The following is a 15,569-nucleotide window of genomic DNA, read 5'->3' on the forward strand; positions in this document are numbered from 1 at the left end:
GTTTCAGCCAAACCCTCTGCCCTAACGTTTACTGTTTTGCCTCAGCTGGCTTAAATGTGTTTGCTTGGCTCTCACTGAACCGTCCCCTCTGCTTCTTTCACTCACATTATAAACATTTTCCCTTCTCAGTGTCTGCCAATTCCTTCATAATCCCTCACATAGCTCTGTGTGTGTGTGTGTGTGTGTGTGTGTGTGTGTGATGTGTATGCACATTCGTGGATAAGAGTGCAGGCATGAATGCCATGGTGGCCGTGTGGAGGTCAGAGGACCACTTCAGGCGTCTGTCCTTAACCTTCTACCTTGTTTGAGGTGGGGTGACTTATTCACTGCAGTGTACGTGGGCTGGCTAGCTGGCCTTTCAGCCTCCATGTATTCTCCTGCCTCTAACTCACCACTTGCCTTAGGAGTACAGGGACTGTAGACATGCTACCGAGTACAGCTTTGAGTGGGCGCTGGCAACCCAAACTCAGGTCTCCCACACTCGCCCAGGAGGCATTTAACTCTCTAGGTCATTCCCCAAGCTTCACAAAGGTTCTGCTCACCTGAGTAAACATCTCCTTCTTCCCTGGGCATCTTCCCTCTTGCCCTTCTGATTATAAAGGGCTCTGTCCTCGCCTCTGGCTGAAGGTGAGAATGTGGGGGAGGGGAGGGAAAGCAAAGCATACCCCAACGATTGAGCTAAGAATGACCCAGGGCTCCCTCCTCCATTGGAAATGTGGGACTCAGTCTCCGGCCCATTCTGTGATGTGATTTGGATGTGAAATGTCCCCTCCAGGCTCATGTGTTTAAACAACTTGGTCCCCAGCTGGTGATGCTGTTTGGGAAGACTGTAGAACCTTCAGGAGGCGGAGCCTCACTGGGGGCGCTGACCTTCAGTTTTTACGGCCCAGAAGCTCCACTTCCCGTCCTCTGCTTTCTGACTACAGACTCAGTATAACCAGATGCCTCGCATTCCTTCTGCAGCATCTTCTGCACTATGATGGACTGTCCACCCTCAAACTACAAGACTGAATCGCCCCTTAAGCTCTTCTCCTCCTTCCCCTTCTCCTCTTCCTCCTCCATTTCTAATGTGTACTTGAGACAGAACCTCCTGTAACCAGGCTATTCTCAAACTTGCTATGTACCAGAGAAAAACCATGAACTTTTTTTTTTCCTGAGATAAGGTTTCTTTGTGTAGCCTTGGCTATCCTGGACTCGCTTTTAAGACCAGGCTGGCCTCGAACTCACAGAGATCCACTTGCACTTGCCTCCCAAAAATCTGGGATTAAAGGGGTGCACTACCGTGCCCCAGCTGCTCATGAACTTCTAATCCCCATAATTGCTGAGATTACAGGCACATGCCACCATGTTCATTTTATGCAGTGCTAAGAACTGAACCCTGAATTCTACAGCGACATACCCCAAGCCCTTAAATTATTTCTTCTCATCTAGTTGGTCAGTAGCAAGAAAAGTAACTAATAAAGAAAAGTAACTAATGACTGTTCCTAGCCTTCTGTGGATGCCTCCCCAAATGGACATAGCCATCCTGGGTAAACATGGTGGCACAGTGAGACTTGTGCGGGAGGGTCTCTTCACTGTGGCTTCGGCTGTATTCTTTTGGCTTGCCTGGCAGGGGGAGAAGCTGGCTGCCACGTTGTCCAGCCACTCGAGTGGCCCTCTGAAAAGACCACGTGGTGAAGGGTTGGGGTGGCATATTTCCATTACAGTTCCTAACAGTAGCAAAATCACAGTTATGAAGTAGCAGTAAAACAATGTTATGGTTGGGGGGGGGGTCACCACAACATGGGGAACTGCATTAAAGGGTTCTGCTATCAGTCCCTGAGCAGGTAGGTATCAACGACTGTAACGACATAAGAGACCTAGGTAGGACCCTGAAGCTGACGAGGTCCTGAACTCTAGAGCTGCTAGAACTATGGGAAACGATGGTTGTTGTTATGTTAAAAACACTAAGCTTCAGAGAAGTTTAGAATATAATAGACAACCCACTTGAGGACTTAGTTGGTGCCATGCTTGCCTAGCTTGCAGGAGGCCCTGAGTTCTGTCCTCAGCACCATGTAGACCTGACTGTGATGGTGCCTGCCTGTAATCTCCGCACTTGGGATGTGGAGACGAGAGGATCAGGAGTGCAGCAAGGTCATTTGGCTACAGAGATCCAACCTGGGAGATATTAGCCTGAGAACCTGCCCCAAAACAAAACTAAACAAAGCAACAAAAAACCCAACAGCTGAGGCCAGAGAGATGGCTCAGTGGTAAAGAGTACAAACTACACTTGCAGAGGACCTGAGTTCAGTTCCAGGCATGCAGTCAGGTATGAAGTCCCAGGACACAGGTGCAGAGACTGCCATCATTCCCATTTTATATACAGTAACCCTCCCTCATTCACGATGCTCCAAGGATGCCTGAAACTGTAGCCAGTTCTGAATTTCACATACATTATGTTTATTTCCCAATATGAGCACTGCAACAGTAAGGTTTGATGCATACATTAGGCACGGTAAGAGATTGACAATATCTAATAGTAATATCAGAACAATTGTAATCATACACTCTAGTCAATGAAGACACTAATGAATTTTTTAGTCCTGGATATTTCCAGTTAGTGATATCAGACAGTGCTGACCTCAGGGAGCTAAATAAAGGTATGAGAACAGGCTATTTTACAGCCTCCCCCAAACAGCACCACTAAGTGGACGCCACACCAAATGTTCTAAGGCCAGAGCCCATGAGAGACACTTCCCATAGGAATCACTATAGAGTGTAATACAGTATTCTGATCGTTTGAGGTCTGTTAAAGAGAATGAGGGCAAAGTGACGGCCTAGCTGGACGCTGCTAGACTTGGATTTTTCAAGCTGGAACCTGGAGCTCCCCACTCCCAGCTGCTTTGGGGCTGCCCTTCTGCTGGCTTGGAGTCTCGCATCTGGAAGCAGGATGTCAGACTGGGTGGAAAGTGCTGCCTTTATATCCTGTTCCAAGTGCTTCCTGGAAAGACAGAAGAAAGAAGAAACAGAGACTGTTGGGTCCCAGCTTGCTTCTCCTCACAGAGCGGTGAGTCACTGTTGGGAAACAGAGAGCCTACGAGGGTGTCCTGACCACAGCATGAGACCACAGCTGTCACGGGAGTCCCAGGGGCTGGTCCGTGCGAACTTGTATGGAAACCGTGCCAGGCTCGTAGGTTCCCCCCTGGAACTCTGGAGTCTCCCTGGGCACCCAGGGCTTCACTGAATTCTTCAACCCAGTGTCCAGCAGTGGAAGCCAGTGGGGTGTTAGATCCCGGGCTAGGAGATGGAGGGTTGAGCATGCTTTATAGGATGTCCTCAGGGTGTTCCAGGTTTACAGATCACCACACGTCAACCCACCCACCCCCTGTGTGCTGCGATTTCGTTGGAAGCACAAGTTCGACCAAAGGAAGGTCAGCATCTACTCAGCATTCTCGACAGAGCCCCAGGGGACTAGCCGTTCACTTAGTATTCCAGGACACTCTTGTCCCAGTAGGAAGGCATTTAAGCTACTCTGGGGTCAACTGCCTGTGATTCCCAGGGCTGGCTTCACAGAGTACCCAAACCTGAGTGGTGTGAAACAGCCAAAAAGCATTTTAAAAGACTTATTTTTATTATGTATACATGTTTGTGTGAGTGTATACGGTATCTGTGGGGTCCACAAGATGTCACTGGGTCTTTGGGTACTGGAGATGGACACTGTAGGCTGCCCAATGAATAGGAGATGAAGAGAGAAGTAAAGATGGACCCTTTAGGGGCTGGCGAGATGGCTCAGCAGTTAAAAGCTTTGGCTGCTCTTCCAGAGGACCTGGGTTCAATTCCCAGCACCCACATGGCAGCTTACAACTGGCTGTAACCCAAGTTACAATGGATCCGACTTCCTCACACAGATATACATGTAGGTCAAATACCAAATGTACATTAAAAATAAATAATAAATAAATTTTTAAAAATGATTTGTTGTTTTTTTTTTTAAGATGGACCCTTTACAAGACATATGCACTTAGTGGACATCTTGCAGATCCAGCAAAGAAAACCAAAAAGTAGTTGTGAGATAAAGGATAAGTAAGTATCAGAATAGTGTCATGACTCAGAAGCAAAGAAGGAGCCTCAAGAAGGGAGAGAGGAGTGGTATGAAAGGTGGCAGATGAGCAGAAGATAGGCTTGGCAAGATGGAGATGGAGCTCAGTTGGTAAGGTGCTTGCCTAGCATGCCTGAGGCCCTGGGTTCCATCCCAGTACTATATAAAACAGGTGTGGTGCTGTATGCCTGTGACTCTACCACTCAGGGGGTAGAGGCAGGAGGATTAGAAGTTCAAGATTATTCTTGGCTACATAGTGAGTTTAAGGCCAGCCTGAGGTACATGATGCCAGGAGAGAGAGAGAGAGAGATGGGGGAGAGAAGGAGAAGGAGAAGAAGAAGAAGAAGAGAGAGAGACAGAGAGCAGGAGCAAGCATATGGCTTGGAATTATCATTAAGCAGCTGAAGGGGTCAGGGGATACCCAGAGAGCAGGAAGTTTGTGAGAAGATGGGAGAAGAAACCTCCAAAGACAAGGGCTGGAGAGGGTAGAGTAGCAGTTGAAAGGGAGGAAGATTCAATTTCTTTTTAAAAGGATAGAAGTAGAGGAGGCTGGATAAAGAGGGAGAAAGGGAAGAAGGAAAGGAAGGAAGGAGAGAGGTAGAAGAGGGAGAGAAGAACAAAAAAAAGGGAGAGGGGAGAAGGGAGAGAGGAAGGAGAGACAAAGAGAGAGATCAAAAATCAAGATATAGACTCAAGAGCACACTCACAACTGGAGAGAGTGATGACTGTGAGAAGGGAAGTATACAATCAGATGAAGATTACTCTCTGTTTTTCTGTCTCTCTCTCTCTCTCTCTCTCTCTCTCTCTCTCTCTCTGTGTGTGTGTGTGTGTGTGTGTGTGTTTCAGGTCAGGGCTGCCAACTACCATTGGCCACACCATGCTTTGTTGCCTGTCCACTAGGGATGGGGGTAGGGGTGGAGGTTGGGTTGTGGACTTAATAAGAAAGATAATGTGAGGAAGAGCTGCAGGGAGAACCTTCAGGATTCCAAAAAGGGATGCGTAGCCTATCAGGTTTTGGTTAGCCTTGGGATCATCCTAGAGTGATTGTAGCTGTAGGAGACCTGGGGGTGAGTCATCAGAAACACCCCAAGTGGGAGTGGGAGGATTCCAAGACTGAATGACACTGAATTCCAAACTCTCTGTCTAAATAAAGAAAGTGAAACCTGGGGACATTTGATGAAGTCCTACCAGATGGTCATGTCTTTGTTTTCCCCTGAATGTCATCTTCCTGTACCTTCCTATTCCCAGGAAACCAGAGCTGAAGGCAGTGGGATAGGAGCTTTGGAAAGTCCCTCACTTTGGAAGGTCAAGGTTGAACACACTTGACCTGCTTCTATTCTGTGTTTATGAGAGAGCCACAGGAGAGGCTGGGAGCTCTGGAAGGCAGAGTCCTGAGCAGACCTGAACAGCATGGAGGCCTTGGGCACAAGGTGGCAGCAGCTAAAACAGGCCAGGGTTTATGGTGTGGGATGAGTTCGTGCTGCCCCAAGGCCCTCTTTGCTTAGATCATGTGGAAGGTGTGGGCACAGTCACAAGGACCCTAGGATTCAGAAGCCCCTAGCTCCTGGGGGCCCATCAGCTGTTCCGCCTTTGAGCTTAGTGTGACTCTAGCCCAGCCAGCCTGTGACTAGATCCTCAGTTCTTCCATTTTTCCATGCTAAGGACCTGGGCCAAGTGATTCCGACTCACTGTGACTTCTAACTGTAGCTCCCTCATGCAGGTGCCGTGAGAAGTCAGTGAGGGGGCTCAGCACACCCAGCAAAGTGGGGGTGGGGCTGTTGTCCTCCCAGTGGCATGCACCCGAGGTGGTAGCGAGCCCTTGGGCTCCAGGCAGCAGCAACTGGGTTTTATGATCAGATGCTGAAACTGACCATTCCCAGGTCCCTCTTTACTTGGAACATGGGCTGCAGTCTTAGGGGCTACACACACACACACACACACACACACACGAATGCTCTACCATTAAGCTATACTGCCAGTCCAAAGAGGAGATATGTCTTGACATGGGGGTGTCACAGAGATAGAAGGGTGGGCCTATTTTGGGTGGACACTATTAGGAACTGAGCCTGGGAGTCCAGGGTCAGAGGAGCCTAGAAATGAAGGTACCCCTCTGCTCTGAATACCCAGGGCTCCTAGAAGGGTCTAGAATCTCTGAAAGGTTAGCCTAGAGGACACCCTTCTTTCAGGTTGCATTGATGGACCCAGGCTGGAGAGTTTTAGGGAAGGTCATCACCAGCAGATGCAGCTTCAGGAAGCTCAGAGCCGGAGAGGAAAACGAGGCAGAGCACTTTCCAAATCTGCTAAACACAGTGAGTCACTCCACCTCCTGGAGAGCAACACCTGGAGGCCCCCCTGGGGCGGGGGCGGGGACAGAGTGCGCTCAGTCCCTCCAGGACTTTCTATCTTGATGTCACAAGCCTTTACGTGTTTACCCCCAAGGAGTGGCGTGCGGCATGGCTGCTCAGTGGTTGAGCTTTGAAGCTGGGTTGCCCAGATAAGAATCTGAGCTTCACTCCCTCCTCGTTCTATACTAAGTCTATACTAAGGAGGCGCCATATTCTTGGTTGGACAATGTCACCCCCATCTGCACAGGAAACTGATGAAGATTTTGAAGGGTCTTTTAAAAACTCTTGCATGGGTCACGGTTGTCCAAAAGGCCTCGCAGGGGGTTAGGGAGGGAGAAGCCAAAGCTGCAGCCCTCCAGGAGGAGGAAGGCTCGGCCTCAGTGAGGAAAGAAATCTTAGTCGCAAATCCGTGTTGGGTTAGGCAACAAAGAGGAGAGACAGGTGTGTTTCTCAGGGGCTGGAGCTAGACTGGCAGCAACCCAGGCTCCGGGGGCCACTCAACCCTAATCTGTGTTCTCTCCATCTTCCAGGATCTCCTTCTCCCTATGCCGGCCGAGAGACTGTCCTATCCCAGGCACAGAGCCAAACTCTGAGAAGGCGTACCAAAAGGGAATCAAATTCCTGACGTCCTAAGAAGCCGTGGACCTAGGAGGAGACAGCACAGAGACAAGCCGTCCTGACTATGGGCATCGCAGCAGAGTCTGCGAGCAGACTTTCTTCTTTCTAAGGCGGAATGGTACTTCCGCTGTATGAACGCGCAACACGTTTTGTTTATTCTGTCAACCGTGATGGACCTTGCTGTTGCTTTCATCTTTGGCCTAGTATGAAATGAAATGCTGCTGAGAACCTGGGTGCACAAACCTTTTCCTTTTTACGAGTGAAAAAATACACAATTATGGGAAGAAGACTCCAAAAGAGGCAAGATAGAAAACTCAGCTAGCAGTGAGAAGGGTCCTGGAAGAGGATTACGCACAGGAAGCAACACTTTTTTTTTTCTTTTTCTTTTTCTTTTCTGGAACTAAGAGGATGAGAAGCCAGCTAGGTTAAATGTAAGTGACACTGTGTTTCAGCCACACGTGACAACCTTGAGGCTATAGGAGCCGTGGGTTATTCCAGGAATGGAAATGGGGCTGATATGATAAGGGACGGAGAGTAAACAAGAGAAGGACATGGGAGGGCTTGCGGCGCATGGCACCCCATTGATGGCTGTTGGTAGATTGGTTACAAACTGCCTTTTCCCTGGGAGTTATGGTAGACAGTTATAGAGCTCTAGGCAAAAGAGTGAATGGCCAAATAGAGGTTTGCATGTGTGCCTGTGTCTATGTTCAGAGAGAGAGAGAAAAGAAAAGAGAGAGGGAGGGAGGGAAGGAGGGAAGAAGAGAGGGAGGGAGAGAGGGAGAGAGGGAGAGAGAGAGATACACACACAGAGAGAAAGAGACAGAGAGTTAAATGTATGGGTATTCATAAAGTGTGTGTGTGTGTGTGTGTGTGTGTGTGTGTGTGTGTTTGTGTCTGTAGAGGCTAGAGTTGATGTCAGGTGTTTTCTCTGTCACTCTCAACTTTATCTATCTATCTATCTATCTATCTATCTATCTATCTAATTTATTGACAGGTTCTCTCTATGTAGTCTTATCTATGACTGTCCTGGAGCTTGCTATATAGACCAGACTGGCCTCGAACTCACAGAGATCCTCCTGCCTCTGCCTGCCAAGTGCTGGGATTAAAGGCGTGTGGCCCTATATACCTGGCTATTTATTTATTTATTTTGAATGGGTCTCTCACTGAACTTGGAGTTTATTGATTCAGCTAGGCTGGGTAGTCCATGAACTCCAAAGATCTGTCTGTCTACACACACACACCACAAACTACCATCATCACAGAGGTTACAGACATGCTGTGACAGCCTGGTTCTTATGTGTATGCTGGAGATTCAAACTCTGAGCCTCAGGCATGCATGGAAGGAACTTTAACAATTAAGCCACAGTGGGGGGAATTAGATGTTGGAAAGGGGTGTAGGGCACGAGTAAAGCGCCGAGAGACCACTCAGGTACCATGATGGTTGCCTAGACACGTTGTGTTGACTGGTTGGATTAAGCTGATAACAGGGTCAGTAACAGAAGGAGCTGGGAACCTATTTCAATGACAGAATGCTTGCCAAGTGTGTGCAGGGCTCTTGGTACTCCTGTTTTACCATGTTGTATATTTGTTTTTTTTTTTTTTTTTTTGAGGCAAGGTCTCCCTATAGGCTTGGAACTCACTATGTAGGCTGGCCTAGAACTCATAAAGATCCACCTGCCTCTGCGTCTTGAGTGCTGGGATTGAGCGTTGCTGTGTACCACTACGCCTGGCTTTAACCATTTTGTGATCCCAGAATGCTGGCAGAGCAGTTGTGCCCGGCCTAACTTTTCTTTTCACTTCTGAAACAAGCACTGTCAAAGAGTATCTGGGCAGTTATAGGACAGAGTAAATCGTGCTCCAAAGCCTCTGACTCTCATTTATCCTTTCCCATTAATTGCTCAAGTTTAAGTGTTTCAGCTTCTTTCCCCTCATCAGACACTATTTAGTCTTTAACATTAGCTTGTATCTAGTTTCTAAACCTTGTGTAGGAAACACATACAGCACTTGTAGAGGACAAAAGAAATTTGCAAAACCAGAGATATATCCAGCACTACTGAATAAAACCCATGTAGCTGCAGTTTAGGCAGGCAAACTGGTATTCCCTCAGAAGGACCAGAAAATAGCAAGCATCATCATATCTGCCTTTGGTAATTTCTAACAAGCATTTCTTGGAAGTCAATGCCCTGGACTTGTGGCAGGCACCCCACTACTTAGGACAAAGCATCCCTTCTTATAGGGAATACTCAGGAGGTCAGTCATTCTTCATGACCCTTGAAGTCATGTCACCCCTTCACTCTCCCACCTGGTCCCACCCTTCTCCACATGTCCACTTTGCCTGGACATGACGGAGGTACAGGGAGGGTTTGCAGCAGCAGGACATTCTCTTCCTGCTAGGCAGAGCTAATCAATTTAGAGGGACAAGAGTGCTCTCAGCAATTGATCTCATTAAAAATAGCCAGATAGAGGGAATCTATCAAACTTGAAAACATTTTCACCAGACTGTTTCCTGATAACAGCTATCAAGGTCCAAAATATAAACAAAGTAGCTTCAAAACAACAAACCAGTTATCCTAGCTTCATTTTGGTTACTGTGACAAAATATGCCGACAAAAAGGCAACTTTGGGGAGAAAGAGTTTATTTGGCTTTCAATCTCAGGTCATAGTCCATCCATCACTTGAGTAAAGTCAAGGCAAGGATCCAAGCAGCTAGTCACATCACATCTATACTCAAGAGCAAAGAGAAAACGAACACGTCTTTGCTTGCTTGCTCTCAGCTTGTTTTCTCCTTTCTTACACCGTTCTTGGTCCCCTACTCAGGGAATGATACTGCTCACCCTGGCCTGTGTCTTTCTTTGTCAGTTCACAATCAAGATCCGCCCCACCCCCACCTCACCCTGCCAGCCAAGCTGATCTAGATATTTCTTCATTTGAGACGCTCTTCTCAAGTGATTATTGGTTGTGTCAAATTGTCAGTTAAAACTACCCAGAACAAGCAAACAGAGTTATTTATCTTAAATGGTGTTGAGAGTCCTCATTTATTCCTTTTCTTCCCCATTTTGCCCAATTCACAAACCATCTGCTACTCTACTCGTCACTCGAATAGAATGTGCAATTTATTTATATCACAAAGTAGTTTTAAAAAGAATTTGTTGTGGCCTAACCGAAAAAAAAAATAAGGAAAAGAAAAGAAAAAAGAAAACTCCAGACAATGAAACCAAACCAATGGAATATGAATAAAACAGGAAAACACTGGAAGAAAAAAAAATTAGAAATCAGATGTTCAGCCTGCTTGCTCCAGACAGCCTAATGCTAGCTCTGAAGGGTTTTGATGGCCCAGATGAAAACAGTCAGGATACACATTTCTTTTGATTAGAGAAATCTGTGGGTTTTAAAAAGAAGAACTAAGTTTTTCTCAGTACCAATTATAATTATTATCATTTGGTTTTTGAGACAGGGTTTCTCTGTGGAGCTCTGGCTGTCCTGGAACTTGTAGACCACGATGACCTTGAACTCACAAACATCTGCCTGCCTCTGCCTCGTGAGTGCTGGGATTAAAGGTGTGAGCCACCACCACCTGGCAAAGATTTATTTATTATTTATACAGTCTTCAGACTGCTTGTATGCCTGTAGGGCAGAAAGAGCACTAGATCTCATTATAGATGGTTATGAGTCACCATGTGGTTTCTGGGAATTGAACTCAGGACCTTTGGAAGAACAGCCAGTGCTCTTAACCTCTGAGCCATCTCTCCAGCCCCCCGTTATTTTTTAAATTACATTTATTTGTTTGTTTACTGCATGTGCACACATGCACATGCTACAGCATGTGTGTGGAGGTCAGAGGACAACTTGCAGGACCTAGTTCTCTCTTGCCATGCAGGTCCGAGGTATGCAACTCAGGTCTTCAGGCTTGGTGGCAGGCGCCTTAACTCGCTGAGCCATCTTGCTGACTCTCGGTACTTACTATTGAACAAAATTCTCCTATGGGAGAAAGAAAGAACGGACAATGTTTAGGTAGCAGTTTTGGGTCAAATAAGTTTCCTTTTCAAAGGAAAAATTTACAAGGCTGGGCTTAAGAATGGGGCTTAATAACAGCTGAAGTCCTCTGCCACGGGAGGTTAGCCCAGAGATGCGGGTTCAGCATGGACGTTTCAGTAGTTCCCTTCTTTTTGTTTAAGATTTTAAAATCATTTTTAACTATGTGTGTATATGTCTCTGTGTGGGTAACCACACAAGTTTGCGGGTGCCTGCAGAGGCCAACGTGCATACATTCACATGTATACGCACAGAGACGCGCACACACATACACATAAATAAAAACATAATACATTTTGTTTTTTTTTAAAAAAAAAAAACCCGAAACAACAGAAATATAAAGTGAGTAAATGAATTGAATATGGGGTCAGGAACAGAGTAAGTATAGTTATTCAGAATGAAGAAAGGTCTTTGCTTCAGCTCTGGAAGATTATAGTTCTGTACTGTGTTTCCCGGAGGGGAGGTGACAGCCTTCGCTCTTTTCTCTCGCTGGCCCTCAGATGACTTGCTGAGATGAAGCTGTACTTGTTGCTGTGGTGTTTTCCTAACCTGTAGTTCATGACCACTCAGAAAAGCTATCCCAGGGTAATCATCTAGACAGTAGCCTTCACTCCCCTAGCTGAGTATCCGTGGGGTATCTCTGCTCTGTCTCAAGCTTCCGGTCCCTGCTTGGTTCTGTCCCCAGCTTCTGATGTTTGCACAGTGCTGCAGTTTGAATGTGAAACATTCCCCATTGGCTCATGTGCTTGAACACGTGGCCTCTGGCTTGGAAAGTCTCCAGGGAGAGGGTGGAGCCTTTCTAGAGAAAGCAGGTGTCCTGAGGAGGGCCTTGAGGCTCTAGGGGTGAGTGGGATTGGGGGGTAGAGGGGTAAGGTGGTGGGGGCAGAGAGAAGGTGGTAGGTTCATGGGAGGGCATACCTGTAATTGGAGTGCTTAGGAAGTTGAGGCAGAAGGAGCAAAATGAATGAAATGAGTATAAGGCTAGCCTGGACGGTATGGCAAGACCCGGTCACAAAAAGGAAAAAAAAAAATACACAAAGCAATGCTAAAAAAAAAAAAAAAAAAAAAAATCAAAACCCCCCACAAAGTCATGTGACTAGACTCTATGACCTACCATGCAAACACAGTCACATTCAAGAGGACAAGAGGGCATGTTATTTATTTTTGATTCAGGATCTCATGTGGTCCTGGCTGGACTTGAACTCCCTATGTAGTAGTAGATTTTTTTGAACTCTTGTTACTTTTGCCTCTGCTTTTGCCAAGTGTTGAACTACAGGTTTGTGCCATCGTAGCCAGCTAAGAGGATGTCATTAGCTACTCAGGACCATAGGTGTCACCTCAGACAACTACTGATTCGTACTGTGTGCCTAAAGCCTTTTCTTGTACAGTCCTGAACCTCACGGATTTTCTTCAATTGCCTGCTGGGATTACACGTGCGTGTCACAATGCCCTGCTTGTTAGCTAATTTAGACAGTGTTAATATTCAACGGCTAGATGATCTAAAAGATTTTTGTTTGTTTGTTTGTTTAGTTTGGGCTTTTGGTTTTCTGAGACAGGGTAGCCCTGGCTGTCTTGGAACTCACTCTGTCAACCAGGCTGGTCTCAAACTCACAGAGATCCGCTTCCCTCTGCCTCCCAAGTGCTGGAATTTAAAGGCGTGTGCCACCACTGCCCTGTGGATTAAACCTTATTTTTAAAGTTTTAAAAACAAAACAAAAAAAACTGATCCTAATACTTTGGAGGAGGATTCTAAGTCTGGGCTATCTAGTGGTATCCTGTTTCAAAAGCCACCAAACAAACAACAAAGCTCAGAGGACCTCATTATACATGGAAAACACTAGGTAAACAAATCAAAGTGGGAGGAGAGGGAGTGTGGGAAAAGTAATAGAATGGGGAGGGGGTGTTGCAGTCTTTCTCCCCCCTTCTCTCTCTCTGACACACACACACACACACACACACACACACACACACACACACACACACACACACGGGTGTAAAGTGATTTTGAAATGGCGCTGCTTAACCCATCCAATGGAGTTCAAGTTTGAATTCCAGCCCGTTTGAAAACCTGGATACGACGGTGCTTCCCCAGCTGCTTCCTCTGCTGGACAGCAGGTCAGTGGCTGAGCTGGAAGCACCATCTCATGACTGTCTGCCAAGTCATCTCTGTATGAGTCAACCAGGCCTGCGAGTCGGCGCTCCAGACTGTTATTCCAGCGCTGTAATGAAGAGCAAAAAGGGCTGGGGCTCTCGCACTAGAGTGAAAACGGTATCTGCTTCCTGGGACCAACGCCCACCAACCCTCTTCTCCTAGGAGCCGCGTGTGCCCCACTTCGGTACCTAGCCCTGGAAATGAAAAGCAGTCATACCCTCACAGTTCTAGCCTTTTATTGGGGAAATCTCATCGTGTCTGAGATCTAGCTAGCATTCTGAATTGTGAGCTCTAATATTTATAATAGTAATAATTCATATTTACTGACTCTTCACCTATTTGTTTTCCCCCAATAACTCTATAAAGCTGTCATTAACTACCTCTGTTTTATTTTAGTTTTTTGTTAGTTTTTTTGGGACAGGGTCTTATGTAGCCCCGTTTGGATCTGAACTCCTGATGTAGCTGAGGTTGGCCTTCAGCATCGATCCTTCCTGTCTCCAGCTCTCCAGTACTCCAATACAGGTATACACCAATGTGAATCAAGGCGCAGTCCAGATCTCACAGAGAATAAATATTAGCTGAGATTTAACCTCAAGTTACATGATGGAGGAACCTAGTCCTGCCTTCATCTCTAACTCCAACAGTCCTCGTGTTAGTCTCTCTCTCTCTCTCTCTTTCTCTCTGTGTGTGTGTGTGTGTGTGTGATCATTAGGCATGACAATAATAGGGCTGTGAGTTGGGAGGATTCCCGAAATGGCTTGGGAGTGTGGCTTTGTGGATGAGCATAAGTTTAGCATTCTGAAGACTCTAGGTTCCGTCCCCAGCAGCAGGTAAGACGACGGACGGTGTGATGGCGGGGTGGGGCTGCCGTAAGGCGTACAAAGGTTCCAAGAGCTAAAGGACACATACTACTAGGAATTCAGCCTGTGCCAGGCACACTTCCGTTTAGGCAGTGAGCTTCAAGAACAGGACCAAGCAAGGCCTCTTCCAGAGGGCGCAGCTCTTACCTATGATCCTGGCTGGAGCTCCAGGGGGTCAGGCCCAGCCAGCCGGTGACAGTCAGATGTCATTCCCAGACCCTGGCTTTTCTCAGTTTAGATGAGGATACAAACTATTAGGAAGTCTAAGTAATGGCCAAAGGCCACCCAGTGACTTGGGGAGGGGCTAACCGGGGATCCAAAGTCGGTTCCCAAATTGCTTTCACTTTCCCAGACTTCTTTTAGAGTGGCTCATTCAATTGCTTCCTTACAGAGTTCAAGCGGAGCCAGATGCCGCCCCCTGGTGGCAGTATGAGTCTGCGCAGGGCATGCTAAAGAGCGCGCGGCGCCGCTAGCTGATGCCAGGGGCCCCAGAAGGCAGCCACAGCCCTGCCCCTCGGGGTTCAAGTCCAGACTGGGGCGGGCCAAGCTGGCTTCTGAACTTGGAGAGTTTCTCGCTTCTCTCTTATTCATGCAGTAGTCATGAATTCATCAGGATTTAGGATGACCGTTGGACACCAAGGCCAGCAGTACAGCCCGAGAGGGTGACTGTACTGCAGTGAGTGGGGAGCCAGTGTGTGGAGTGTCCGAGGAAGACTGGGCAGGGCAGAGGGCATCCCTCTGGATCGGTGCTCCCTGCCTGATGGTACTGACTAGTAGTGTCGCGATAAAAACACTGTAGGTTTTCGAGGCTGCTCTTGGTCCTGAAGAATTAGGACCCACTGGGTAGAATGTGGGAGAGGCAGCCTGCCACCAGCCTCAGAGATGACCGCCCAGGCAGACACCCGTGTGTTAATTTCATAGAACCCATAAGTTGCCATTTCTGGCTGCGTGATATTTGAGAGTAAGAATATCATTCACACGTTGGCCGCAATACCCACGCACCTCAGAAGGCCGTGGTCACCATCTTCCATTGGCTGGCCAACTTGTTTGGGTTTGAGTCTAAAGGTCAGGTCCTAGCGACAACCACATCCTACTATATTTCCTCTTAGGTAGTTAACCCGTGTGCTCACGGCCCAGGCAAGCGGTGAGGAGTGAAAGGCCTGTAGCTGTTTTCTTTGCTTTTTTTTTTTTTTTTTCTTTTCGAGACATGGTTTCTCTGTATAGCCATAGCTGTCCTGGACTCACTTTGTAGACCAGGCTGGCCTCGAACTCACAGAGATCCACCTGCCACTGCCTTCCAGAGTGCCGCGATTTTGCGCCAAGGCGCTGGGCTTGTGGCTGTTTTTTTTAAGATAACCCATCTAAGGCAGTTTAACAGTGTCCATCCTTGATTGGTGTAGGCTGACAGCGGACAGGGATCCACAGTCAGGGATCCACCACAAAGATCCTTAGGTGTCCCTTGCCAAATGTGTGGGTTTTGCGGA

The 15,569-nt window shown here is 47.3% G+C and overlaps 2 long non-coding RNA genes across 2 annotated transcripts in view; one reads left to right on the forward strand and one right to left on the reverse strand.

Moving 5' to 3' along the window:
• Positions 1-289: 289 nt before the first annotated feature.
• The window catches only part of LOC132655105 (uncharacterized), a 29,800-nt gene continuing 14,520 nt past the window's right edge, over positions 290-15,569 (forward strand). Inside the window, exons 1-3 of the long non-coding RNA XR_009592740.1 lie at positions 290-3,046; positions 6,265-6,387; positions 6,954-7,472. This is a non-coding gene — a long non-coding RNA (uncharacterized LOC132655105). The remainder of the gene's footprint in view (positions 3,047-6,264; positions 6,388-6,953; positions 7,473-15,569) is intronic.
• Positions 9,667-14,430, reverse strand: LOC110554848 (uncharacterized). The gene is made up of 3 exons (XR_002476799.2): positions 14,233-14,430; positions 13,142-13,292; positions 9,667-11,019 (listed from the first exon to the last, which is right to left on the reverse strand). It is a non-coding gene; the product is annotated as an uncharacterized LOC110554848 (long non-coding RNA).

The sequence above is a fragment of the Meriones unguiculatus genome, chromosome 7, assembly GCF_030254825.1.
Source record: "Meriones unguiculatus strain TT.TT164.6M chromosome 7, Bangor_MerUng_6.1, whole genome shotgun sequence".
Lineage (NCBI taxonomy): Eukaryota > Metazoa > Chordata > Mammalia > Rodentia > Muridae > Meriones > Meriones unguiculatus.